Source organism: Scyliorhinus torazame, chromosome 25, assembly GCF_047496885.1.
Source record: "Scyliorhinus torazame isolate Kashiwa2021f chromosome 25, sScyTor2.1, whole genome shotgun sequence".
In the NCBI taxonomy this organism is placed as follows: Eukaryota; Metazoa; Chordata; class Chondrichthyes; order Carcharhiniformes; family Scyliorhinidae; genus Scyliorhinus; species Scyliorhinus torazame.
The window spans coordinates 40,939,730-40,966,826 of NC_092731.1; positions in this window are offsets into that span (position 1 = coordinate 40,939,730).

A 27,097-nucleotide genomic window follows, 5' to 3' on the forward strand; every position below is an offset into this window, starting at 1 on the left:
CCCCCCCCCCCCCCCCCCCACCCCCCCTGATCCCTTTAGCCCCAAGAGCGATATCGAATTTCATATTGAAATTAAACAATGTTTTTGCTTCAACTACTTTCTGTGGTAGTGAATTCCACAGATTCACCGCTCTCTGGGTGAAGACATTTCTCCTCACCTCAGTTCCAAAAAGATTTTCCCCTAATCCTCAAACTACGACCCCCTGTTCTGGACTCCCCCACCATCGGGAACATTCTTTCTGAATCCACCCTGACTCATCCTGTAAGAATTTTATAAGTTTCTCTGAGATCCTCTCTCACTCTTCGAAACTCTAATGAATAAAATCTTAACCAATTTAGTCTCTCCTCGTTTGACAGTCCCACCATCCCGGGAATCAGCCGGGTAAACCTTCGCTGCACTCCCTCCATAGCAAGAACATCCTTCCTCAGATAAGGTCACCAAAACTGCCCACAATACTCCAGGTGTGACCTCACCAATGCCGATACAATAGTGGTAAAATATCCCTATTCCTATTCCCAAACCCTCTCGCCAGGAAGGCCAACATACCATTTGCCTTCTTTACTGCCGGCTGTACCTGCGCGCTTACTTTCAGCGGCTGATGCACGAGGACACCAAGGTCTCGCTGAGTATCCACCTCTCTCAATTTACACCTAATTGTGTTCCCAACTCCATTTGACCTGCCCAAGCCTCCCTTCTGCCATTGAATCTCTCCTGCACTCCTCCCTTTCAGAGATACCCATTTGTTCTTTTCTCCCTCGCCTCTCCCTGCCTCTGTACTTGCTTCAAACCTATTACATCTCCAACCTTTCCCAGTTCTGGTGAGTGGTCATCAACCTGAAATGTTGACTGTCTCCCCCCCCCCCTCCTCAGATGCTGCCTGATCTGCTGAGGATTTGCAGCATCTTGTTTTATTTCAGCTTTCAAACATTGTTTTGATATTAGTGTCAATTGGTAATTATTAATGACACTGGCTGCAGGGTGTGATTGTAACAGGACAAATTCACTAACGTCGTTTGCGTTATAAAAGTGGGCGCAGGGATCTTGAATCTTGAAGATAACATATGGCAACATTTTAACACACTGTATGTGCAAGAAAACCCAAAATGTTCAATTACCCAAATGCTGGACTCCACCGGTCTGCAAAACAACCTGCTCGTTCTTTTTCAGTCAAAACAGTAGGAAAATTTCACACACCCATCGTACACTTTACTGACATCATTCAGTATGTTTACATTGGAACTTCGATCTATTTTCTCCGAAGCTGAATTACTTCCTAAACACTCAATTCAATTACTTGAGAATATACCCAGGAGTTCTTTTAAAAATCTAACTCGATTCCAGCTCTTTGGTTCCCTGTGCAATCATGTCACAAATTCCAGCTGGAGTTCACACAACCCAAAAACACAGACAATTCTGGAAATACAAACTCAGCAATGTCTGCATTTGCACTGTTAGAAAATACTCGGAATGGGAAGAAAATCGTCATGTCGGGCTTCAGGCTTCCTGACTTTTGCTGGGGTCCAGACACATTTGGAGCAGAAGACCTTCCCCAAGCACCAGTTATTTTTACGCGCAAATGAGAGTTATGCAACCTGGAGGGCATCACAACTGAGACCAACCTTGTTCTCATCCAACACATTGAGTGTTGCTGGACATCGAGCTCGTTTTTTATTCCAGATTTATTAGTTAATTGAATTTAAACTCCCCCAAGCTGCTGTGGTGGAAACTGAACTCGAGTCTCTGGAGCATTAGTCCAGACGTCTGGATTACTTGTCCGGTGGGAGAGGGCGGAGAGCCGATCCGCAGGCAGTGGGGCCGCCATGCGCATGTGCGGCCACGGACCGGGCAATTCTCCGGGCCGGATCGGCAGATACAGCCGGGTGCTCGACACTGACGGCGTGCCAGCCCCCAGCCACACGGAGGATCGGTGGCTGTTTTACACCATTTCTTCGGGCGTGAAAAGCCACCGTTCCCACGCTGGCATCGGGGACAGAGCCTCAAAATCAGAGAGTCCAGACCGTGGACCTCCGGTGACGACATGTGAAAGTCGGTCACAGGAAATGTGGCTCCTGCAAGGGTCCCGGATTATTGATTATCTTTCCTGGTGTTTTAGGGTGGGAATAGAGGGATACGGACCCCGGAAGTGTAGAAGATTTTAGTTTAGACGGGCAGCATGGTCGGCGCAGGCTTGGAGGGCCGAAGGGCCTGTTCCTGTGCTGTACTTTTCTTTGTTCTTTGTTTTGGGAGATTTTGGGTTGGACCATAGAATATACAGTGCAGACAAAGGCTATTCTGCCCATCAAGTCTGCACTGGCCCTTGGAAAGAGCCCCCTATTTTACCCCACACTTCCACTCTACCCCTGTAACCCAGTAACCCCACCTAACCTTTTTTGGACACTAAGGACAATTTAGCATGGTCAATCCACCTAACCTGCACATCTTTGGACTGTGGGAGGAAACCGGAGCACCCGGAGGAAACCCACGCACACACGGAGAGGACGTGCAGACGTCGTACAGACAGTAACCCAGCCGGGAATCGTACCTGGGACCCTGGAGCTCTGAAGCAACTGTGCTAACCACTGTGCAACCGTGCTGCCTGACTGGGTTCTAACCCAGTAGGTTGGTGTGGAGAACAGAATGGCGACAGAATGAACTCCGGCTGGAAGACCAGCAAAGGAATCTGGGGAGAAAAGCTGCCGGAGGCGGCCACACCCATCACGTTAGAGACGCTGGCTGGGGAGATGCTGCAGGAGTTGGAGAAGTTTGGTCAATTTGAGCAACAAGGGAAGGAGATTAAAGACTCGTTCAAAGCCACCATCGAGGAGGCATTGGGCCCAATATAGTAGCAGTTGGGCAAGATGGTCAAGGCTGTGAAGGAGCAAGGTGAGATGCTGAAGGGCGTGGAGGAGGCCTTGTCGAGGCCTGGGGCTCAGTTTGCCTCGCAGGAAGCTGAGATGCTGCTCATGGCGGACAGGAATAAGGGCCTGAAGGCCAAAGTTGAAGTTCTGAAGTTCTGGAGAACAAGTCGAGGTGCATGACCCTCAGAGTGGTGGGCTTATCGGAGGGTGTGGAGGGCCCAGGATCAGCCGAGTACTTTTCAGAAATGTCCTCTCGATTGGTGGGAGGGGATGAAGTGTTCTCCGCTCCGGAATTGGACAGGGAGCATCGGGCTCTGCGGCAGAAACCGCAGCCGAACGAGCCGCCGCGGGCGGTGATCGTCCGATTTCACAGTTACCGGGGAAGGAGCGGGTCGTGGAGTGGGCCAAGAAGAGTCGGAGCATCGATTGGGAGGCGCACACGGTGCACATCAAGCAGGATATTGGTACCGGACTGGCGAAGCGGCGGGCGGCCTTCAATCAGGCGCGGGCGGAGCTGTACAATAACGGTGTGGGGATCGGGGTGGTGTATCCAGCGAGGCTGAGAGGCACGCTGGACTCGAAGCATCACTATTTTAACAAGCCGGAGCAGGCTGAGGCCTTCATCAAGGACAAAGGACAGGGACTGGTTTGAGGAGGGCTGGGGGGATTTATTGTGTGTGAAAGTTGGTTCAGGGTAGCTGTAACTATTGCAATATAGTGAGATATGTCTTTACTCTTCTTGCTCTTGGGTTTGCTGGGGGCATTTTGCCTGGAGGCCAGGGTCACGGGGATGGTGGAGCGGGGAATTGATGTGGTAATTGGAGGGAACGAGAAGCAGGATAAGGATGCTGGGATTTGGACAAGGGAGTAGGGAGGATGGGCTTGGGGGATGGGGTGTTGGACTTTGATCTGGTTGGATTTGTACGGGACCATGAGGAGGTGGGGGGAACCTAGCTGGGCGTAAGAGGTAGGCTAGGGACCGGCAGTGGTGTGGGGGGAGGGGCTGTGATTTGCTGGACCAGTCTGCTGAGGCTCGATCAGTCTGGAATGTTATTTTTGGGAGGGGCAGGGGGTTAGTTGAGGCAGCAGGCAGTCTGCTGGCTTGGGGGGGAAGGCAGTAGGTATGGAGGGGGGCAGGGGAGGAGGAGGGAGCTAACCGTGATCAGGTGATTTTCTTTGTCTCACCCATTGGGCGGGGCAGGTGGCCATCTTAGGTGGGCCTGAGGCCTAGGAACTGGTGATGACGGTATGATGCATCGCGGTGGTAATGGCTGACTTGAGGGTGAAGAGGCCTCGGACAGGGATAGTCACCTGGAATGTGCGAGGCCTGGGGGGAGAACGTGTAAATGGGGTGAGGGGTATTTGCACATTTAAGGAGTCTGGGAGCCGATGTGGTGTTTTTACAAGAGGCTCACATGTGGGTACGGGACCCCTCTAGGCTCCGGAAATCCTGGGCGAGCCAGGTGTTTCACTCGGGCTTTGATAGTCGGGCCCGGGAGGTGGTGATCTTAATTAATAAGAGAGATTGGTTCCGGGGGAGAGGGTTATAGCTGATCAGAGTGGACGGTACGTGATGGTAGCAGGGGCATTAGAGGAGATGTCGGTGGTTCTGGTGAATGTGAGCGCCCTGAATTGGGACGATGTGTCGTTTATGAAACGGCTGCTGGCTACAGTGCCGGATATGGACACCCACCAATTGATTTTAGGGGGGATTTAAACTGTGTGTTGGACCCGAAGGTTCATCGCTCCAGGCCGAAATCCTTGGACCCGGCAGGGACGGTGAAGATATCGTCTGCGTTTATGGAGGTGATGGAGGGTGGGGGGGGGGGGGGGGGGGGCAGATCTGTGGCAGTGAACACGCCCTGGGGAGAAGGAGTTCTCATTCTTTCCTTTGCTCGGCGATCGGCCGGAGAATCAAAGTTCCCGACCGAATTGGGGGCGGCGCAGCTTTCGCGATGCTCCGCCCTAAAGCGGCGTATGGACACCCTCAGGACATTGCCTGAGGCCCACCCCCCGATGCTCCGCCCCGACCGCCGAGTTCCCGACCGCGTTGGTCGATGTTGTCTCATCCGTTGGGAACGCAGCGTTGTGGCTGCGGACTCAGTCCAGCGGCGCCAAGGTCAGGGGAGGGGGAGGGGGAGTGGTCCAGGGCTCGCAGGTCGGCCCAAAAGGGGGTCATTATCCCGCGAGCGGCCTCCGCCATGTAGCACGGCGGGGGCGGTTGCAGCCGCCGCCCTGCGTAAGCGCGGCCACAGACCCAGCAATTCTCCGGGCCGTATCGGCAGATCGAGCCGGGTGCTCTGTGCTGCCGGAATGCCGGCCCCCAGCCAGACGCAGGGTCGGTGGCTGTTTTACACCATTCTTTCTGCCGTTGCCACGTTGCCGTGGGGACAGAGCCTCAGAATCGGAGAATCCAGCCCAAGGTGTATCCGGGGCCTGATTATTTTATGCTGAGTCGGACTCTTCTCGCTGGGGTGAGGAAGGCTGAGTACTCGGCGGGGGGTTATTTCACATCAGGCCCCACATTGGGTGGACCTGGTGTTTGATGTCGGTCGGGAGGGTCGTAGGGGGTGGGGTTAGACGTAGGGTGCTGTCGGACTTGGGGTTCTGTGTGAGGATTCCGAGGGCCATACGGGAGTCTGTGGAACATAATGATAATGAGGAGTCTCTCCCTCGAATTTGTGGGAGGGGCAGAAGGTGGTGATCAGGGGGAGAGATCAGAGTGTTTAAGGCACATGTGGACAGGGTGGCGAGGGGAGGAGCTACAGAAACAGGTGGATGAGATTCTCGGGGAGGGTCGTAGGTGAGTGAGGGTCACGACCCCGGAGTTTTTGGCGTGCAGGAAAAATCTGCAAATACAGTTTGACTTGCTGTCCACGGACAGGGCTTTGCGGTAATTGAGGCGGGTGAATGGGACGGTGTAGAGTATGGGGGAGAAGGCCAGCCCTCTCTTGGCTCACCAATTAACGTGCCAGGATGCGGCCAGGGAGATTGTTCAGGTTAGGGATTTGGAGGGGAGGCTGGACTCAGCCCCCGGATAAGGTGAATGGAGTGTTTATTTTTATGTGAGCCTGTGTAGGTCAGAGCCTCCGCAGGACGTACGAGGGATGGCAGAGTTCCTGGGTGGGTTTGGAGTTTCCCAAGGTGGGGGAGGAATTGTGGGTGGAACTGGAGGCACCACTGGGCCTGGAGGAGATTCAGATAGCGTTGAAACACATGCAGGCAGGAAAGGCACCGGATGGGTTTCCAATGGAATTTTGAAAGAAGTTTTCGGATCCGTTGGGTCCTCTGTTGCTGGGCATGTTTAGGGACTCTTTGGCACGGGACACCATCTCAGAGACGTTGGAGCAGGGGTCTATCTCGTTGTTTCTGAAAAAGGATAAGGACCTCACAGAGTGTGGCCGTATTGGCCGATCTTCCTGTTAAATGTAGGTGCCAAGTTATTCGCCACGGAATCGGCTTTAAGGTTGGAGTCTTTCCTTCCGGAGGTGGCAGGGGAAGATCAGACGGGGTTTGTGATGGGGCGGAAGTTGTCTCCGAATGTGGTGCTGCGCTGCCTGAGGTGTTGTCTTTCAGACGAGGTGTTGGACTGAGGTCCTGTCCACTCTCAGGTGAAAATGAAAGCTACCATGGGGGTAATACAATAATAATAATCATCAATATTGTCACGAGTAGGCTTGCATTAACCCTGCAGGGAAGTTACTGTGAAAATCCCCTCGTCGCCACATTCCGGGCGCCTGTTCCCGTACAGAGAGGGAGAATTCAGAATGTCCAATTCACCTAACAGCTGAGTTTTTGGGACTTGTGGGAGGAAACTGGAGCACCCGGAGGAAATCCATGCAGACACGGGGAGAACGTGCAGACTCCGCACAGATAGTGACCCAAGCTAGAATTGAACCCATATTCTTGACGATGCGAAGCAACAGTGCTAACCACTGTGCTACTATGTCGCCCATTTAGAGTTGGGAAGGGGATGGTCGTTAACAGCAGTGACTGGCCAATGGGGACAGTTGCACAGTAATTACTGTTATCAGACAAGTAACCCAGACGTCTGGACTAATGCTCCAGAGACTCAAGTTCAATTTCCACCACAGCAGCTTGGGGGAGTTTAAATTCAATTAACTAATAAATCTGAATAAGAAAACTAGTTAAATGTGCAGCAACACTCAATGTGTTGGATGAGAACAAGGTTGGTCTCAGTTGTGATGCCCTCCAGGTTGCATAACTCTCATTTGAGTGTAAAAATAACTGGTGCTTGGGGAAGGTCTTCTGCTCCAAGTGTGTCTGGACCCCAGCAAAAGTCAGGAAGCCTGAAGCCCGACGTGACGATTTTCTTCCCATTCCGAGTATTTTCTAACAGTGCAAATGCAGACATTGCTGAGTTTGTATTTCCAGAATTGTCTGTGTTTTTGGGTTGTGTGAACTCCAGCTGGCATTTGTGACATGATTGCACAGGGAACCAAAGAACTGGAATCGAGTTAGATTTTTAAAAGAACTCCTGGGTATATTCTCAAGTAATTGAATTGAGTGGTTAGGAAGTAATTCAGCTTTTGTAGAAAATAGATCGAAGTTACAATGTAAACATACTGAATGATGTCAGTAAAGTGTACGATGGGTGTGTGAAATTTTCCTACTGTTTTGACTGAAAAAGAACGAGCAGGTTGTTTTGCAGACCGGTGGAGTCCAGCATTTGGGGTAATTGAACATTTTCGGTTTTCTTGCATATTCTTGCATATACAGTGTGTTAAAATGTTGCCATATGTTATCTTCAAGATTCAAACAAATGGAATGTCTAACTTCTTTGAAAAAAGAGAAGTTTTTCTATTCATTGTTTGATTGTTTTCCCTGTGGGATTTCACCCGAGAGAGCCATGGCCAAGTATAAGTTTTGGGTGAAGCAGGTTGAGGGGATATTGGGCCCGGACCTCAGCTGTAATTCCAACCTTTGTTTAAGGTCATACATCCTGTTATCTCTCGATTTCTATTATAGATCTCTGCGCCCACTTTTATAATGCAAACAACTTTTGTGAATTTGTTCCAGCCAGTGTCATTAATAATTACCAATTGACACGAATATCAAAACAATGTTTGAAAGTTAAATAAAACAAGATGCTGTAAATCCTCAGCAGATCAGGCAGCATCTGATGGGGGGGGGGGGGGGGGGGGGGGAGACAGTCAACATTTCAGGTTGATGACCATTTACCAGAACTGGGAAAGGTTAGAGATGTAATAGGTTTGAAGCAAGTACAGAGGCAGGGAGAGGCGAGGGAGAAAAGAACAAATGGGTATCTCTGAAAGGGAGGAGTGCAGGAGAGATTCAATGGCAGAAGGGAGGCTTGGGCAGGTCAAATGGAGTTGGGAACACAATTAGGTGTAAATTGAGAGAGGTGGATACTCAGCGAGACCTTGGTGTCCTTGTGCATCAGTCACTGAAAGTAAGCGCGCAGGTACAGCCGGCAGTAAAGAAGGCCAATGGGATGTTGGCCTTCATGGCGAGAGGGTTTGAGAATAGGAATAGGGATATTTTACCACAATTGTATCGGCATTCGTGAGGTCACACCTGGAGTATTGTGGGCAGTTTTGGTGACCTTATCTGAGGAAGGATGTTCTTGCTATGGAGGGAGGACAGCGAAGGTTTACCCGGCTGATTCCTGGGATGGTGGGACTGTCAAACGAGGAGAGACTAAATTGGTTAAGATTTTATTCATTCGAGTTTAGAAGAGTGAGAGGGGATCTCAAAGAAACTTATAAAATTCTAACAGGATTAGTCAGGGTGGATTCAGAAAGAATGTTCCCGATGGTGGGGGAGTCCAGAACAGGGGGCTGTAGTTTGAGGATGAGGGGAAAATATTTTCAAACTGAGGTGAGGAGAAATGTCTTCACCCAGAGAGCGGTGAATCTGTGGAATTCACTCCCACAGAAAGTAGTCGCGGCAAAAACATTGTTTAATTTCAAGAAGGAATTCGATATCGCTCTTGGGGCTAAAGGGATCAAGGGGTGTGGGGGGGGTGGTGGCGGATCAAGATATTAAACGTGATGATCAGCCATGATCATAATGAATGGTGGAGCAGGCTCGAAGGGCCGAATGGCCTCCTCCTGCTTCTATTTTCTCTGTCTGTTTCTAATGTGCGGCGGTTGTTGAATGTGGCACTGACCCTGCGGCCAGGCCGGGACCGGAGATAATTGTATCATTGGTCACGGAGAAGGTGTTTGACCGGGTGGAGTGGGGGCACCTTTTCCCGGAGTTGGAGAAGTTTGGGTTTGGACCTGGGTTTGTGTCGTGGGTGCGGCCCCGTTTTCCAGTATTTGCACAACACCAGGAGCTTGAGGTCTTTTCGGTTACATCGGGTACGAGGCTAACAGGAAGATCGGGCAACACGGGCACACTCTGTGGGGTCCTTATCCTTTATCAGAAGCAATGAGATAGACCCCTGCTCCAACGTCTCTGAGAGGGGTGTCCCGTGCCAAAGAGTCCCTAAACATGCCCAGCAACAGCGACCCAACTGATCCGAAAACTTCTTTTAAAATTCCATCGGAAACCCATCCGGCCCCGGGGCCTTCCCTGCCTGCATGTGTTTCAACGCGATCTGAATCTCCTCCAGGCCCAGTGGTGCCTCCAGTTCCACCCACAATTCCTCCCCCACCTTGGGAAACTCCAAACCCACCCAGGAACTCTGCCAGCCCTCGTACGTCCTGCGGAGGCTCTGACCTATACAGGCTCACATAAAATAAACACTCCATTCACCTTATCCGGGGCTGAGTCCAGCCTCCCCTCCAAATCCCTAACCTGAACAATCTCCCTGGCCGCATCCTGCCACGTTAATTGGTGAGCCAAGAGAGGGCTGGCCTTCTCCCCATACTCTACACCGTCCCATTCACCCGCCTCAATTGCCGCAGAGCCCTGTCCGTGATAGCAAGTCAAAACTGTATTTGCAGATTTTCCTGCACGCCTATAACTCCGGGGTCATGTCCCTCACTCACCTACGACCCACCCCGAGAATCTCATCCACCTGTTTCTGTGGCTCCTCCCTCGCCTCCCTGTCCACATGTGCCTTAAACACTCTGATCTCTCCCCGATCACCACCTTCAGCCCCTCCCACAAATTCGAGGGAGAGACCTCCTCATTATCATTATGTTCCACAGACTCCCGTATGGCCCTCGGAATCCTCACACAGAACCCCAAGTCCGACAGCACCCTCCGTCTAACCTCCACCCCCCTACGACCCTCCCGACCGACATCAAACACCAGGTCCACCCAATGTGGGGCCTGATGTGAAATAACCCCCGCCGAGTACTCAGCCTTCCTCACCCCAGCGAGAAGAGTCCGACTCAGCATAAAATAATCAGGCCCCGGATACACCTTGGGCTGGATTCTCCGATTCTGAGGCTCTGTCCCCACGGCAACGTAGCAACGGCAGAAAGAATGGTGTAAAACAGCCACCGACCCTGCGTTTGGCTGGGGGCCGGCATTCCGGCAGCACAGAGCACCCGGCTCGATCTGCCGATACGGCCCGGAGAATTGCCCGGTCTGTGGCCGCGCTTACGCAGGGCGGCGGCTGCAACCGCCCCGCCGTGCTACATGGCGGAGGCCGCTCGCGGACCCGGACCACGAAATAGTGCCCCCACTGTGGTCGGCTTGCACACCCCGGACCACTCCCCTCCCCCCCTCCCCCTGACTGTGACGCCACTGGACTGAGTCCGCAGCCGTCGCTGCGTTCCCGACGGATGAGGCAACATCGACCAACGGCGTCGGGACCTCGGCCGGTCGGGGCGGAGCATCGGGGGGTGGGCCCCCAGGCAATGTCCTGAGGGTGTCCATATGCTGCTTTAGGGCGGAGCATCGCGAAAGCTGCGCCGCCCCCGATTCGGTCGGGGACTTTGATTCTCCGGCTGATCGCCGAACCCGATTTTGCCGTCGGCGACGGGAGAATCCAGCCCCTTGTCGACCAAATAAAAAAATGAGAACTCCTTCTCCCCAGGGCGTGTAACCTGCCACAGATCTGCCCCCCCACTGACATTCCCCCCACCCTCCATCACCTCCATAAATGCAGACAATACCTTCACCATCCCTGCCGGGTCCAAGGATTTCGGCCTGGAGCGATGCACCTTCGGGTCCAACACACAGTTTAGATCCCCCCTAAAATCAATTGGTGGGTGTCCATATCCGGCACTGTAACCAGCAGCCGTTTCATAAACGATCCATCGTCCCAATTCAGGGCGCTCACATTCACCAGAACCACCGACATCTCCTCTAATGCCCCTGCTACCATCACGTACCGTCCACTCCGATCAGCTGTAACCCTCTCCACCTGGAACCAAACTCTCTTATTAATTAAGATCACCACCTCCCGGGCCCGTCTATCAAAGCCTGAGTGAAATACCTGGCTCGCCCAGGATTTCCGGAGCCTAGAGGGGTCCCGTACCCACATGTGAGTCTTTTGGAAAAACACCACATTGGCTCCCAGACTCTTTAAATGTGCAAAAGCCCTCGTCCTATGTGGTGAGCCATGTATGGCTGTTGTATATATTTTTAAAACAGACCAAGGCAGGCCAGCAGCACAGTTCAATTCCCGTACAAGCCTCCCCGAACAGGCGCCGGAATGTGGCGACTAGGGGATTTTCACAGGAACTTCATTTGAAGCCTATAAGCCAATAAGACATAGGAGCGGAAGTAAGGCCATTCGGCCCATCGAGTCCACTCCACCATTCAATCATGGCTGATTTCTACTCCATTTACCCGCTCTCTCTCCATAGCCCTTAATTCCTCGAGAAATCAAGAATTTATCAACTTCTGTCTTAAAGACACTCAACGTCCCGGCCTCCACCGCCCTCTGTGGCAATGAATTCCACAGACCCACCACTCTCTGGCTGAAGAAATTTCTCCTCAGCTCTGTTCTAAAGCGACTCCCTTTTATTCTAAGGCTGTGCCCCCGGGTCCTAGTCTCCCCTGCTAATGGAAACAACTTCCCTACATCCACCCTATCTCAGCCATTCATTATCTTGTAAGTTTCTATTAGATCTCCCCTCAACCTCCTAAACTCCAATGAGTATAATCCCAGGATCCTCAGACGTTCATCGTATGTTAGGCCTACCATTCCTGGGATCATCCGTGTGAATCTCCGCTGGACCCGCTCCAGTGCCAGTATGCCCTTCCTGACGTGTGGGGCCCAAAATTGCTCACAGTATTCTAAATGGGGCCTAACTAATGCTTTATAAAGCTTTAGAAGTACATCCCTGCTTTTATATTCCAAGCCTCTTTAGATAAATGACAACATTGCATTTGCTTTCTTAATTACAGACTCAACCTGCAAGTTTACCTTTAGAGAATCCTGGACTAGGACTCCCAAGTCCCTTTGCACTTCAGCATTATGAATTTTGTCACCGATTAGAAAATAGTCCATGCATCTATTCTATTTTCCAAAGTGCAAGACCTCGCACTTGCCCACGTTGAATTTCATCAGCCATTTCTTGGACCACTCTCCTAAACTGTCTCAATCTTTCTGCAGCCTCCCCACCTCCTCCATACTACCTGCCCCTCCACCTATCTTTGTATCATCGGCAAACTTAGCCAGAATGCCCCCAGTCCCGTCATCTAGATCGTTAATATATAAAGAGAACAGCTGTGGCCCCAACACTGAACCCTGCGGGACACCACTCGTCACCGGTTGCCATTCCGAAAAAGAACCTTTTATCCCAACTCTCTGCCTTCTGCCTGACAGCCAATCGTCAATCCATGTTAGTACCTTGCCTCGAATACCATGGGCCCTTATTTTACTCAGCAGTCTCCCGTGAGGCACCTTATCAAAGGCCTTTTGGAAGTCAAGATAGATAACATCCATTGGCTCTCCTTGGTCTAACCTATTTGTTATCTCTTCAAAGAACTCTAACAGGTTTGTCAGGCACGACCTCCCCTTACTAAATCCATGCTGACTTGTCCTAATCCGACCCTGCACTTCCAAGAATTTAGAAATCTCATCCTTAACAATGGATTCTAGAATCTTGCCAACAACCGAGGTTAGGCTAATTGGCCTATAATTTTCCATCTTTTTCCTTGTTCCCTTCTTGGACAGGGGGGATACAACAGCGATTTTCCAATCCTCTGGGACTTTCCCTGACTCCAGTGACTTTTGAAAGATCATAACTAACGCCTCCACTATTTCTTCAGCTATCTCCTTTAGAACTCTAGGATGTAGCCCATCTGGGCCCGGAGGTTTATCAATTTTTAGACCTCTTAGTTTCTCTAGCACTTTCTCCTTTGTGATGGCTACCATATTCAACTCTGCCCCCTGACTCTCCTAAATTGTTGGGATATTACTCATGTCTTCTACTGTGAAGACTGACGCAAAGTACTTATTTAGTTCCTCAGCGATTTCCTTGTCTCCCATCACTAGATTACCAGCGTCATTTTGGAGCGGCCCAATGTCTACTTTTGCCGCCCGTTTGTTTTTAATGTATTTAAAGAAACTTTTACTGTCATTCCTAATGTTACTGGCTAACCTACCTTCATAATTGATACTCTCTTTCCTTATTTCTCTCTTTGTTATCCTCTGTTTGTTTTTGTAGCCTTCCCAATCTTCTGACTTCCCACTACTCTTTGCCACATGAAAGGCTTTCTCTTTTGCTTTGATGCATCCCCTAACTTCCTTTGTCAGCCATTGCTGCCTAATCCCCCCTCTGATAACCTTTCTTTTCTTTGGGATGAACCTCTGTACTGTGTCCTCAATTACTCCCAGAAACTCCTGCCATTGCTGTTCTACTGTCTTTCCCACTAGGCTCTGCTCCCAGTCGATTTTCGTCAGTTCCTCCCTCATGCCCCTGTAGTTATCTTTATTTAACTGTAACACTTTTACATCTGATTCTACCTTCTTTCTTTCAAATTGGAGATTGAATTCTACCATATTATGATCACTACCTCCTAAGTGTTCCCTTACTTTAAGATCTTTAATCAAGTCTGGCTCATTACATAACACTAAGTCCAGAATGGCCTGTCCCCTCGTGGCCTCCATCACAAGCTGTTCCAAAAAGCCCTCCTGTAAACATTCAATTAATTCCCTTTCCTTGGGTCCACTGGCAGCATTAATTACCCAGTCCATCTGCATATTGAAGTCCCCCATGATCACTGTGACCTTGCCTTTCTGATATGCCCTTTCTATTTCGTGGTGCATTTTGTGCCCCTGGTCCTGACCACTGTTAGGAGGTCTGTACATAACTCCCATTATGGTTTTTTTGCCTTTGTGGTTCCTCAACTCTACCCACACAGACGCCACATCATCTGACCCTATGTCGTTTAGTTCTATTGATTTAATTTAATTCCTAATCAACAAGGCAACCCCGCCCCCTCTGCCCACCTCTCTGTCTTTTCGATAGGTTGTGAATCCCTGGATGTTTAAATGCCAGTCCTGAACCCCCTGCAACCATGTCTCTGTGATGCCTACCACATCATACCTGCCAGTCACAATCTGGGCCACAAGCTCATCTACCTTGTTCCGTACACTGCGCGCATTTAAATATAGCACCTTTAATTCTCTATTAACCGTCCCTTTTTGGTGTGGTGGACCTTGGTTTACTGAGCCTTTCCATACACTGTGTCATATTTTGTGGGATTGTGACTATCGTAACCTCTCCTGAGTTCTGTCTTTTCGTTCTTTTTTTGTCTTCCTAAGCAGCTACGCTTCCCACTGATTCCTTCACCTCTTGGTTCCCTGACTTTCCCTTCCCCCCAATCTTTAGTTTAAAGTCCTATTGACCACCCTATTTACTCTTTTCGCCAGAACACTGGTCCCAGCTCGGTTCAGGTGGAGACCATCCCAACGGTATAGGTCCACCCTGTCCCAAAACTGATGCCAGTGTCCCATGAAAAGGAACCCCTCATTCCCACACCACTCTTTCAGCCACGTGTTAACTTCCCTTATTCTTGCCTCCCTATGCCATTTTGCAAGTGGCTCGGGCAGTAATCCGGAGATTATGACCCTTGAGGACCTGTTTTTTAATTTGAATCCTAGCTCTTTATAATCTCTAAACAGGTCCTCTTTCCTAGACTTGCCTATGTTGTTGGTACCGACATGGACCACAACAACTGGATCCTCCCCCTCCCTCTCCAGTATCCTTTCAAGCCGGTCAGAGATGTCCCGCACCCTAGCACCGGACAGGCAACATACCATGCGGGACTCTTTATCCTGCTCATAAAGGATACTATCTATCCCCCTGATAATAGAATCCCCTACAACTACAACTTGCCTATTTACTCCCTCCCCTTGAATGGCCTACTGAACCATGGTGCCTTGGTCAGCTGACTCATCCTTCCTGCAGCCCTGTTCGCCATCCACACAGGGAGCAAGTGCCTCATACCTGTTGGACAGAGTCAAGGGCTGAGGCTCCTGAGTTCCAGACTGCTGGTTCCCTTTACCTGCCTGACTTGCAGTCACACCCTGCTGTCCCTGGCCACTGGCAGGATTTAAACTACTTACTCTGACAGGTGTGACTGCCTCCTGAAACACAGTGTCCAGGTAAGTCTCCCCCTCCCGGATGTGCCTCAGTGTTTGAAGCTCAGACTCCAGCTCATCAACTCTGAGCCGGAGTTCTTCGAGCAGCCAACACTTACTGCAGATGTGGTCGCTGCAGCTCGCAATGGGATCTGCCAGCTCCCACATCAAGCAGCTCAAGCACATCACCTGACCAGCCATCACTAATTAATTAATTAGTTTAATTTAAGTTTATGGTGGGGGCAGCTTCAGCCAATCAGACACTAATCTACACTGCACTTTTAACTGAAAAACAGCACAATTAGATTAACCACTTACCTTTCTTGGTTACCTCACTGCACCAAACTACCAAATTCTCACTTTCTGTATCTCTCTCACTCAGTCTGGGTCTCCTTGACCTGCGCAATGCTTATAATATAATAATGCTAATAATAATAATATAATATGGCACTTACCTCACACCAATGGATCTTATTATTAGGTTAGAGGAGGAGGAGGGCGGGTGGGAGACACTACACATGTAGTGTCTCGGGTTTCCTCTCCACCAGAATTTATTGGTTGGGGGGGGGGGGGGGGGGGGAGGGAACCTTCCCAGAAGTCCACGGGTCGAACTTTCGGTTCCCGCCTTATATTTTTTTAAAAATAAAACAGAAAAGAAGAGCAGAAACGGGACCAGGTAAGTGTTTTTAAAGTAAAAACTTACCTCCCAGAAGTCCCTTGCGCACCGCTCCCGCCGAAATCCGTGGAACACATACAGGTCAACAACACTTGAAATAGTCCAACACTATTTTATTGAGTCATTAACAGTTTAACGTACTCTCACTGTGGGTTAACACGATACTAGCTTTAACTAAAGACATTTGCCTTGTCCTAACCAGTCGATGGACTCAGCATATGGTGAATGTCTGTGCTGCGTGCTGTGAGCTCTGTCCTACTAGGAAGCTGCAGCTCGAATGAGCGGGAACTCTGATGCCCCCTGTCTTTATAGTGTGTGTGCTCTAACTGGTGATTGGCTGCGGTTTTGTGTGTGTTGATTGGTCCCACTGTGTGTCCATCAGTGTGTGACTGCACCATGATATACTGGTGTATATTATGACATCCCCCACCCCCTCTCCCTCCCGCACCCCCACTCTCCCTCCCGCACCCACGCTCTCCCTCCCGCACACCCGCTCTCCCTCCCGCACCCCCGCTCTCCCGCAACCCCTCTCTCTCTCTTCCCTCCCGCAACCCCGCGCTCTCTCTTCCCTCCCGCACCCGCGCTCTCTCCCTCCCGCAACCCCGCGCTCTCTCTTCCCTCCCGCAACCCCACGCTCTCTCTTCCCTCCCGCAACCCCGCTCTCTCTCTTCCCTCCCGCAACCCCGCGCTCTCTCTTCCCTCCCGCAACCCCTCTCTCTCCCTTCCCTCCCGCAACCCCGCGCTCTCTCTTCCCTCCCGCAACCCCGCGCTCTCTCCCTCCCGCAACCCCGCGCTCTCTCTTCTCTCTCGCAAACCCGCGCTCTTTCACTTTTGTGAGGGCCACGAAGAATCCAGCACGGGTTTTAAGGATACTAAGCAATAACATTTATTTACAATAACATTTCTACATAACAGTAGCAGTAACTTCCCTTGCTACATACTCCTTCCTGCTGGTTCCTGAACTGACCAGCTTTATTTATACTAGGAGTTTACTAATGGTTTCTCCGCCCCCCTCATTGGGGAAGCTCATACTCCCACAGGATTGTGGGATAGTCATTAGTCCCCAGCCAATGTTAAGTAGGCAGGTTATAACATCCCTCCCCCCCAAAGTCCAAGGAATCCACTGAAGACCCTGGCGAAGGAGGGCGTCGGACTCGTTTGGCCGCAGGCCGGACACCATTTGCATGCGGCGCTGGATCAGGCGGCGTGTAACGAGACAGAGACCGGCGCTTCCGTGATGAACGGCGTAACGGTTGTACATCCACGGCCCGTGAACCCGAGGATTCCCCCTCTGATGCATCCTGTGTCTCCATCTCGGAGTCAGAGTCTGCTGCCTCCGTCATGTCAGCGTCTCTATCTCCATTCGGTTCCGTAATGACCTGCGCAGGCTTCGAGTGAGGCACCAGGGGAAGATTGTGAGGTCTACCTTCCCTTGTCTCTGGTCTCTGCGGCTGTTGAAATGAGCTCCGGGGGCGGGGAATCTTTTGAGGGGATAGTCTTCTGGACCAAACGTGGTCTACATGTTTTCGCTGGAGACGACCCTGGGCTTGCACCTGGAAAGATATAGGGCCCGTTTGGCAAAAGATTACACCAGGAACCCATTGGGCACCACCAGCAAAATTCCGAACGAGCACTGGGTCACCGGGCGCAAACTGCCGAATCGGCCGATGCCGAGAAAATCCCTGTCCCTGCCGTTCCTGTGTGCGGCGTACTTTTGCGCCAATGTCCGGGAAAACCATACTAAGGCGGGTGCGAAGTCTCCGGCCCATTAGGAGTTCTGCGGGAGCTACCCCAGTCACTGCATGGGGGGGGTGGTCCTGTACGTAAACAAAAAGCGAGCCGGTCTCGTGTCCATTGATCCAGAAGACTGCTTCTTTAGGCCTCTTTTGAATGTCTGCACTGCGCGCTCTGCCAACCCATTTGAAGCCGGGTGGTAAGGGGCAGTGCGGATATGGCGGATGCCGTTCATCTTCGTGAACCTCGCAAACACCTCACTCGTGAATGGAGTGCCGTTATCCGTGACCAGCACCTCGGGGAGGCCATGCGTACGAAACGATAAACGCATCTTTTCAATTGTTGCGCAGGACGTTGTCCCCTGCATCTTATGCACCTCTAGCCATTTAGACTGGGCGTCAATTAGTAGAAGGAACATGGATCCTTGAAAAGGGCCTGCGAAATCTGCATGCAAGCGTGCCCAAGGCCTCCCTGGCCATTCCCAGTGATGTAGGGGCGCGGCCGGCGGAAGCTTCTGATGCTCCTGGCAAATGGAGCAGTTTTGGGCCACATTCTCAATGTCGGTGTCGAGGCCTGGCCACCAGACATAACTCCGGGCCAACATTTTCATTTTGGTCACGCCTGGATGCCCATTGTGCAAGTCTGTTAGTATCAGCTCCTGGCCTTTTTCCGGGACAATCACACGCGTCCCCCACAAGAGGATGCCGTCTTCCACGCTGAATTCTGACAGCTTGGAGGAAAATGCCCGCAACTCACCTGGGAGGTGCCGAACCTTTGACAGGACTGGCTCCGTCTGGTTCCACTCACGGATCTGTGATGCCGTGACAGGCAAGGTGTCCATAAAATTTAGGGTTGCAACCACCTCACCGGTCGTGGGGGTCGACATGGGGCCGTTCGATAAAGGCAATCGGCTCAGTGCGTCGGCATTTGCTATCTGCGTACCTGGTTTGTGCTCCAGAGAATACTCGTATGCAGCAAGCAACAAAGCCCAGCGCTGGATCCGTGCGGAAGCAATGGGCGGTATTGGCTTATCCTCCCTGAAAAGTCCTAGCAGAGGCTTATGATCAGTCACGATAGCGAAATGACGGCCATACACGTACTGGTGGAAGCGTTTCACCGCAAAAACCACTGCCAGGCCCTCCTCGATCTGCGCGTACTTTTTCTCCGCTGCAGTCAATGTGCGGGAGGCGAAAGCTATCGGTCGCTCGGCCCCGTTCTCCATCTTGTGGGACAGGACGGCCCCAATACCATACGGGGATGCATCACATGTGACGAGCAAAGGCTTTCCAGGATCATAGTGGGTTAGTAACCCAGACGACGACAATTGTTGCTTTACCCGCCGGAAAGCGGTTTCTTGCGGCTGACCCCAAACCCAGGTGTGATTTTTCTTTAGCAGCAGGTGCAACGGGGCCAGCGTAGTTGCCAGATTGGGGAGGAACTTCCCGTAATAGTTTACGAGACCGAGAAAAGAACGAAGATGCGAAGTGTCAGTCAGGGCAGGGGCATGTTGAATTGCACGCACCTTCTCTGCGACGGGGTGCAAACCTTCGCGGTCCACCCGATAACCTAGGTAGACTACTTCCTTTACCTGAAATACGCACTTTGTGCGACGTAAACGGACTCCAGCCTCCGAAAGGCGTCTAAGGACAGCCTCCAGATTTTCCAAATGTTCCTGCTCCGACGTCCATGTAATCAAAACGTCATCTAAGTAGACAGCCACACGTGGTAAACCTCTCAAAATGCCCTCCATAACACGTTGAAACATTGCGCAGGCAGAGGATACTCCAAAGGGCAACCGTGTATATTCATACAGGCCCCGGTGTGTATTAATCGTTACATATGGTTGGGAGGCAGGGTCCAGCTCCAACTGCAGGTAGGCGTGACTCATACCTAATTTTGTGAACGAGAGTCCACCTGCAAGTTTCGCGTAGAGATCCTCTATGTGAGGCATTGGATATCGGTCGAGTCGGGAAACCGTATTCACTGTACGTTTATAGTCGCCACACAAGCGAACTGTGGCATCTGGCTTCATTACAGCTACAATTAGTGCTGCCCAGTCAGCAAAACGGACGGGCCTGATAATACCCAAACTCTCCAAACGAGTGAGCTCCCCTTCTACCTTCTCGAGCAAGGCGTAAGGCACTGGGCGCGCCCGGAAATAGCGCGGTGTGGCTCCTGGTTCGACTTGGATATGGGCTACGGCCCCTTCTATTTTCCCCAAACCAGGCTGGAATACATCTGGGTATCGTCCTAGCACCTCAGTCAACCCTTCAGAAACTGTTTGGAGGATGTGCTGCCATTGCAACCGCAAATGGCGCAACCAGTCCCGACCCAACAGGCTGGGCCCATGGCCGCGCACCACGATAAGTGGGAAACGCCCCTCCTGGCGTCCATAAACAACAAGGGTCATTGTAGTTCCTGCAATGTCCAGTGGTTCCCCCGTGTAGGTGGCCAACCTGGCCTGTGAGTCGGTTAATGTAAGGGTCTGTATACCTTGCTTGATGCGGTCGAATGTCCTCTGGGCGATCACGGAGACCGCTGCGCCAGTGTCCAACTCCATCTCAAGCGGGTGGCCATTGACCCGTACTGTCACCTTAATGGGGGCCACACGGGGAGCTGCCACACAATGCAGCTGCAGGCAGTCGTCCTCTGTCTCCACGTCCTCAGGAATAGTCGCCGCAGGTTCATCCACATGGAAGGTACGGCCCCTGGGCTGGTCCCAGTTACGGCCCCTGGGCTGGTCACAGTTTCGGTCGGAATGACGGCCGCCCCCAGGACCGCCGTCCGCGACGGGGTCAGCGCCTACAAGTCTGACACGGACTTGGCTCCTCATCCATTGGCTCTGGAGAAGGCTCCCTTCGGGGAGGAATGTCCGACGGCAACTGACGTCGGTCCGGACGTTGCCTCGCCCAAGGTACCGCAGGAGTGCGGGGGGGACGTTTTCGGACGCAAGGGGTTGCGCCCCAAGGCATGCACTTCCATTCCCTGTAGCTCCTGTACTCCTCATTCTGCGCTCTCTCGGGACAATACTATTTGAATGGCCTGTTGAAAAGTCAATGTTGGCTCCGCTAACAACTTTCTCTGGGTGGCCGCATTGTTAATACCGCAAACCAAACGGTCGCGTAACATTTCTGACAAGGTCTCACCATCGTCACAGTACTCCGCAATCCTGCGTACCTGGATAGAAAATCGGCAAGGGATTCTCCAGGGGTCCTCTCAGCGGTATTAAACCGGTAACGCTGGACTATTGTGGACGGGGTTGGGTTAAAATGTTGCCCCACTATATTCACAAGTTCATCAAACGTTTTGGTGTCCGGCGCAGCTGGGTACGTAAGGCTCCTAATCACCCCAAACGTATGCGGGCCGCAGGCGGTGAGCAATATGACCACCTGGCACTCATTTTTGGTGATATTGTTTGCCCGGAAATAGTAACGCATCCGTTGTGCGTACTGGTTCCAGCTTTCCAGCGCAGCATCAAAAACATCCAAACGTCCGTACAGAGGCATGGTGTAATAGACAACAACTTCCAACCTGTATCCAACAAAAATCCAGGGAGGTGGCTTCAGCAGTGTAGACAGCTATTCACTTTAACCCTCATCGCCAGTTTTGTGAGGGCCACGAAGAATCCAGCATGAGTTTTAAAGATACAAAGTAATAACATTTATTTACAATAACATATACACATAACAGTAGCAGTGACTTCCCTTGCTACATACTCCTTCCTGCTGGTTCCTGAACTGGCCAGCTTTATTTGTACAGGGAGTTTACTAATGGTTTCTCCACCCCCCTGATTGGGGAAGCTCATACTCCCACAGGATTGTGGGATAGTCATTAGTCCCCAGCCAATGGTAAGTAGGCAGGTTATAACACTCACCCACCCCCACCCTCTCCCCCACCCCCACGCTCTCCCCCCACCGCCAACGCTCTCCCCCCACCCCCACGCTCTCCCCCCCACCCCCCCTCTGTCTGCCCCACCCCCACTCTCTCCCCCCCCACTCTCTCCCCCCTATCCCCCCCACCCCCACTCTCTCCCCCACCCCCACTCTCTCTCCCCACCCCCACTCTCTCTCCCCACCCCCACTCTCTCTCCCCCACCCCCACTCCCAAGCCCACTCTCGCTCCCCCGGCCACACTCTCTCTCCCCCACCCCCACGCTCTCTCCCCCACCCCCACTCTCTCTCCCCCACCCCCACTCTCTCTCCCCCACATCCACTCTCTCTCCCCCGCCCCCACTCTCTCTCCCCCGCCCCCACTCTCTCTCCCCCGCTCACTCTCCCCCGCCCCCACTCTCTCTCCCCCGCCCCCACTCTCTCTCCCCCCACCCCCACTCTCTCTCTCCCCGCCCCCACTCTCTTTCCCCCACCCCCACTCTCTCTCCCCCCCGCCCCCACTCTCTCTCCCCCCGCCCCCACTCTCTCTCCCCCCGCCCCCACTCTCTCTCCCCCGCACCCACTCTCTCTCCCCCCGCCCCCACTCTCTCTCCTCCTGCCCACACTCTCTCTCCCCGCCCCCACTCTCTCCCCCCCGCCCCCACTCTCTGCCCCACCCCCACTCTCTGCCCCACCCCCACTCTCTGCCCCACCCCCTCTCTCTGCCCCACCCCCTCTCTCTCTCCCCCACCCCCACTCTCTCTCCCCCACCCCCACTCTCTCCCCCACCCCCACTCTCTTCCCCTCTCTCTCCCCCCCCCCACTCTCTCGCTCTCTCTCTCTTGCTCTCGCTTTCTCTCTCGCTCTCTCTCCCCCACTCCCCTCTCTCTCTCTCGTTCTCTGTCGCACTCTCCTCTGTGTGTCTCTCTGTCTCTATCTCTCTGTCTCTCTCCCACTCCTCTCTGTCTCTTTCTTCCGCTCTCTGTCTCTCACTCGCTCCCCCCTTCCCTCTATCTCTCTCTCTTCCCCACTCCTCTCTGTCTCTCTCTCTCTCTCTCTCTGCCTCTGTCTTTGGCTCTTTCTCACTCTCTCTGTCTCTTTCTCCCTCTCTCTGTCTCTCTCCCCCTCTCTCCCCCTCTCTCTCTCTCTCTCTCTCGCTCTCTGCCTCGCTCTCTATCCCCCACTCCTCTCTGTCTCTCTCTCCCACTCTCTCACTCTCTCTCTCTGTCTCTCTCTCTCTCTCTCTCTCTCTCTGTCTCTCTCCCTCTCTCTCTGTCTCTCTCCCACTCTCTCTGTCTCTCTCTCTGTCTCTCTCCCTCTCTCTCTCTCTCTCTCTCTCTGTCTCTCTCTCTCTCCCTCTCTTTCTCTCTCTGTCTCTCCCTCTCTCTGTCTCTCGCTCTCTCCTCCACTCCTCTCTGTCTCTCTCTCCCTCTCTCTGTCTTCGTCTCTCTGACTCTCTCTCCCTCTCTCTGTCTCTCCTTCTCTTCCCCCCCCCACTCCCCGCTCTCCTTCACTCTGTCCCACGCTCCCCTGTCTCTCTCTCTCTCCCATTCCCCTGTCTCTCTCTCTCTCACTCTCTGTCTTTCTGTCCCTCTCTCTCCCCCCCACTCCCCTTTCTCTCTCTCCCCCCCACTCCCCTTTCTCTCTCTCCCCCACTCCCCTTTCTCTCTCTCCCCCCCCACTCCCCTTTCTCTCTCTCTCTCTCTCCCCCACTCCCCTTTCTCTCTCCTCCCCACTTCTCTCTCTCTCTCTCTCTCTTTCTCTGTCGCACTCTCCTCTGTGTGTCTCTCTGTCTCTATCTCTCTGTCTCTCTCCCCCTCCTCTGTCTCTTTCTCCCGCTCTCTGTCTCTCACTCCCTCCCCCTTCCCCCTCTCTCTCACTCTCTCTGTCTTTCGGTCTCTCTCTCTCTCTTCCCCACTCCTCTCTGTCTCTCTCTCTCTCTCTCTCTCTGCCTCTGTCTTTGGCTCTTTCTCCCTCTCTCTGTCTCTTTCTCCCTCTCTCTGTCTCTCTCTCCCTCTCTCTGTCTCTCTCTCCCTCTCTCTGTCTCTCTCTCCCACTCTCTCTGTCTCTCTCTCTGTCTCTCTCTTTCTCTCTCTCTGTCTCTCTCTCTCACTCTCTCCCTCTCTCTCTCTCTCCCTCCCTCTCTCCCTCTCTCTCTCCCCCTCTCTCTGTCTCTCTCTCTCGCTCTCTGCCTCGCTCTCTCCCCCACTCCTCTCTGTCTCTCTCTCCCTCTCTCTGTCTTTCTCTCTCTGACTCTCTCTCCCTCTCTCTGTCTCTCAATCTCTCCCCCCCCCCACTCCCCGCTCTCCCTCTCTCTGTCCCACGCTCCCCAGTGTTTCTCTCTCTCTCTCCCATTCCCCTGTCTCTCTCTCTCTTACTCTGTCTTTCTGTCCCTCTCTCTCCCCCCACTCCCCTTTCTCTCTCTCTCTCCCCCCACTCCCCTTTCCCTCTCTCCCCCCCACTCCCCTATCTCTCTCTCTCCCCCTACTCCCCTTTCTCTCTCTCCCCCACACTCCCCTTTCTCTCTCTCTCTCTCCCCCGCACTCCCCTTTCTCTCTCTCTCCCCCACTCCCCTTTCTCTCTCTCCCCCACACTCCCCTTTCTCTCTCTCTCTCTCCCCCCCCCTCCCCTTTCTCTCTCTCTCCCCCACTCCTCTTTCTCTCTCTCCCCCGCACTCCCCTTTCTCTCTCTCCCCCGCACTCCCCTTTCTCTCTCTCCCCCACACTCCCCTTTCTCTCTCTCTCTCTCCCCCACACTCCCCTTTCTCTCTCTCTCCCCCCACTCCCCTTTCTCTCTCTCTCTCCCAACCGGAGACCCAACCGGGTGCCATGGAGGAGAGATGGGTGACCCGACACCCCGGCCTGAGAAGGAGGCTGCCAGCCATTCACCGTGCCTGGTCGCAGGTGGCAGAGGCCGTCAGCCCCGTGGGCAACACCATCTGGACCAGCCAGCAATGGCATAGGAAACTGTACGACCTCCTCAGGGTGGCCAGGGTGAGAAGGCAGCGCTATGCTCCTGGTACCAACCCCCGTCCCTCCTACGCTCCCACCCGGAGGGCGGCATTACCCCCACCCTGCACCACATACCGGCAGCCATCCCGGCTGGCAGGAGCGGGGAAAGAACGGAGGGAACTGCCGGTCCTGCAGCCCCACATCGGGGCAGAGAAGTGGGCACCGGGCGCAGTCAGAAGGCCTCGGGTGTGGCCAGCGGGCCCTGGGTGTGGAGAGCGGGCCCTGGCTGTGGTCAGCGGGCCCTGGCTGTGGTCAGCGGGCCCTGGGTGTGGAGAGCGGGCCCTGGCTGTGGTCAGCGGGCCCTGGGTGTGGTCAGCGGGCCCTGGGTGTGGTCAGCGGGCCCTGGGTGGGGCCAGCGGGCCCTGGGTGTGGTCAGCGGGCCCTGGGTGTGGAGAGCGGGCCCTGGCTGTGGTCAGCGGGCCCTGGCTGTGGTCAGCAGGCCCTGGGTGTGGTGAGCGGGCCCTGGCTGTGGTCAGCGGGCCCTGGCTGTGGTGAGCGGGCCCTGGCTGTGGTCAACAGGACCTGGGTGTGGCCAGCGGGCCCTGGCTGTGGTCAGCGGGCCCTGGGTGTGGCGAGCGGGCCCTGGGTGTGGAGAGCGGGCCCTGGGTGTGGCCAGCAGGCCCTGGGTGTGGTCAGCGGGCCCTGGGTGTGGTGAGCGGGCCCTGGGTGTGGAGAGCGGGCCCTGGGTGTGGCCAGCAGGCCCTGGCTATGGTCAGCGGGCCCTGTGTGTGGAGAGCGGGCCCTGGGTGTGGTCAGCGGGCCCTGGGTGTGGCCAGCGGGCCCTGGGCATGGTGAGCGGGCCCTGAGTGTGGTCAGCGGGCCCTGGGTGTGGGGAGCGGGCCCTGGGTGTGGTCAGCGGGTGCTGGGTGTGGCCAGCGGGCCCTGGGTGTGGCGAGCGGGCCCTGGATGTGGTCAGCGGGCCCTGGGTGTGGCGAGCGGGCCCTGGGTGTGGTCAGCGGGCCCTGGGTGTGGTCAGCGGGCCCTGGGTGTGGCGAGCGGGCCCTGGGTGTGGTCAGCGGGCACTGGGTGTGGCGAGCGGGCCCTGGGTGTGGTCAGCGGGCCCTGGCTGTGGGGAGTGGGCCCTGGGTGTGGTCAGCGGGCGCTGGGTGTGGCCAGCGGGCCCTGGGTGTGGTCAGCGGGCCCTGGGTGTGGAGAGCGGGCCCTGGGTGTGGTCAGCGGGCGCTGGGTGGGGCCAGTGGGCCCTGGGTGTGGTCAGCGGGCTCTGGGTGTGGGGAGCGGGCCCTGGGAGTGGTCAGCGGGCCCTGGGTGTGGCGAGCGGGCCCTGGGTGTGGTCAGCGGGCCCTGGGTGTGGCGAGCGGGCCCTGGGTGTGGCGAGCGGGCCCTGGGTGTGGCGAGCGGGCCCTGGGTGTGGTCAGCGGGCCCTGGGTGTGGTGAGCGGGCCCTGGGTGTGGCGAGCGGGCCCTGGCTGTGGTCAGCGGGCCCTGGCTGTGGTCAGCGGGACCTGGCTGTGGTCAGCGGGCCCTGGGTGTGGTCAGCGGGCCCTGGGTGTGGTCAGCGGGCCCTGGGTGTGGCCAGCGGGCCCTGGGTGTGGTCAGCGGGCCCTGGGTGTGGTCAGCGGGCCTGGGTTGTGGTCAGCGGGCCCTGGGTGTGGTCAGCGGGCCTGGGTTGTGGTCAGCGGGCCCTGGGTGTGGTCAGTGGGCTCTGGGCATGGTCAGCGGGCCCTGGGCGTGGCGAGCGGGCCCTGGGCGTGGCGAGCGGGCCCTGGGTATGGTCAGCGGGCCCTGGGTGTGGTCAGTGGGACTTGGGTGTGGTCAGCGGGCCCTGGGTGTTGTCAGCGGGCCCTGGGTGTGGCGAGCGGGCCCTGTGTGTGATGAGCGGGCCCTGGGTGTGGAGAGTGAGCCCTGGGTGTGGCGAGAGGGCCCTGGGTGTGGTCAGCAGGCCCTGGCTGTAGTGAGTGGCCCCTGGGTGTGGTCAGCAGGCCTCGGGTGTGGTGAGTGGGCCCTGGGTGAGGTCAGCAGGCCGTTGTGTAGCCAGCGGGCCCTGGGTGTGGCGAGAGAGCCCTGGGTGTTGTCAGCTGGCCCTGGCTGTGGTGATTGGGCCCTGGGTGTGTAGAGCGGGCCCTGAGTGTGGCAAGAAGGCCCTGGGTGTGGTTAGCGGGCCCGAGGAAAGGGCAGTTACCGGAGCGGACATCGGCATTGGGTTAGTAAGTGAGATCCCGCTGAGTTGAGGTTTCCAGTTACGCGTGATTCCCCCCACCCCAACACTCCCCATCACCTTGACCCACACACACCACCCGCACCCCACACCACCCTCACCCCCACACCACCTTCACCCTCACACCACCCTCACCCTCACACCACCCTCCCCCTCCCCCCTCACCCTCACACCACCCTCCCCCTCCCCCCTCACCCCCACACCACCTTCACCCTCACACCACCCTCCCCCTCCACCTCACCCTTACACCACCCTCACCCCCTCACCTTCACACCACCCTCACCCCCTCACCA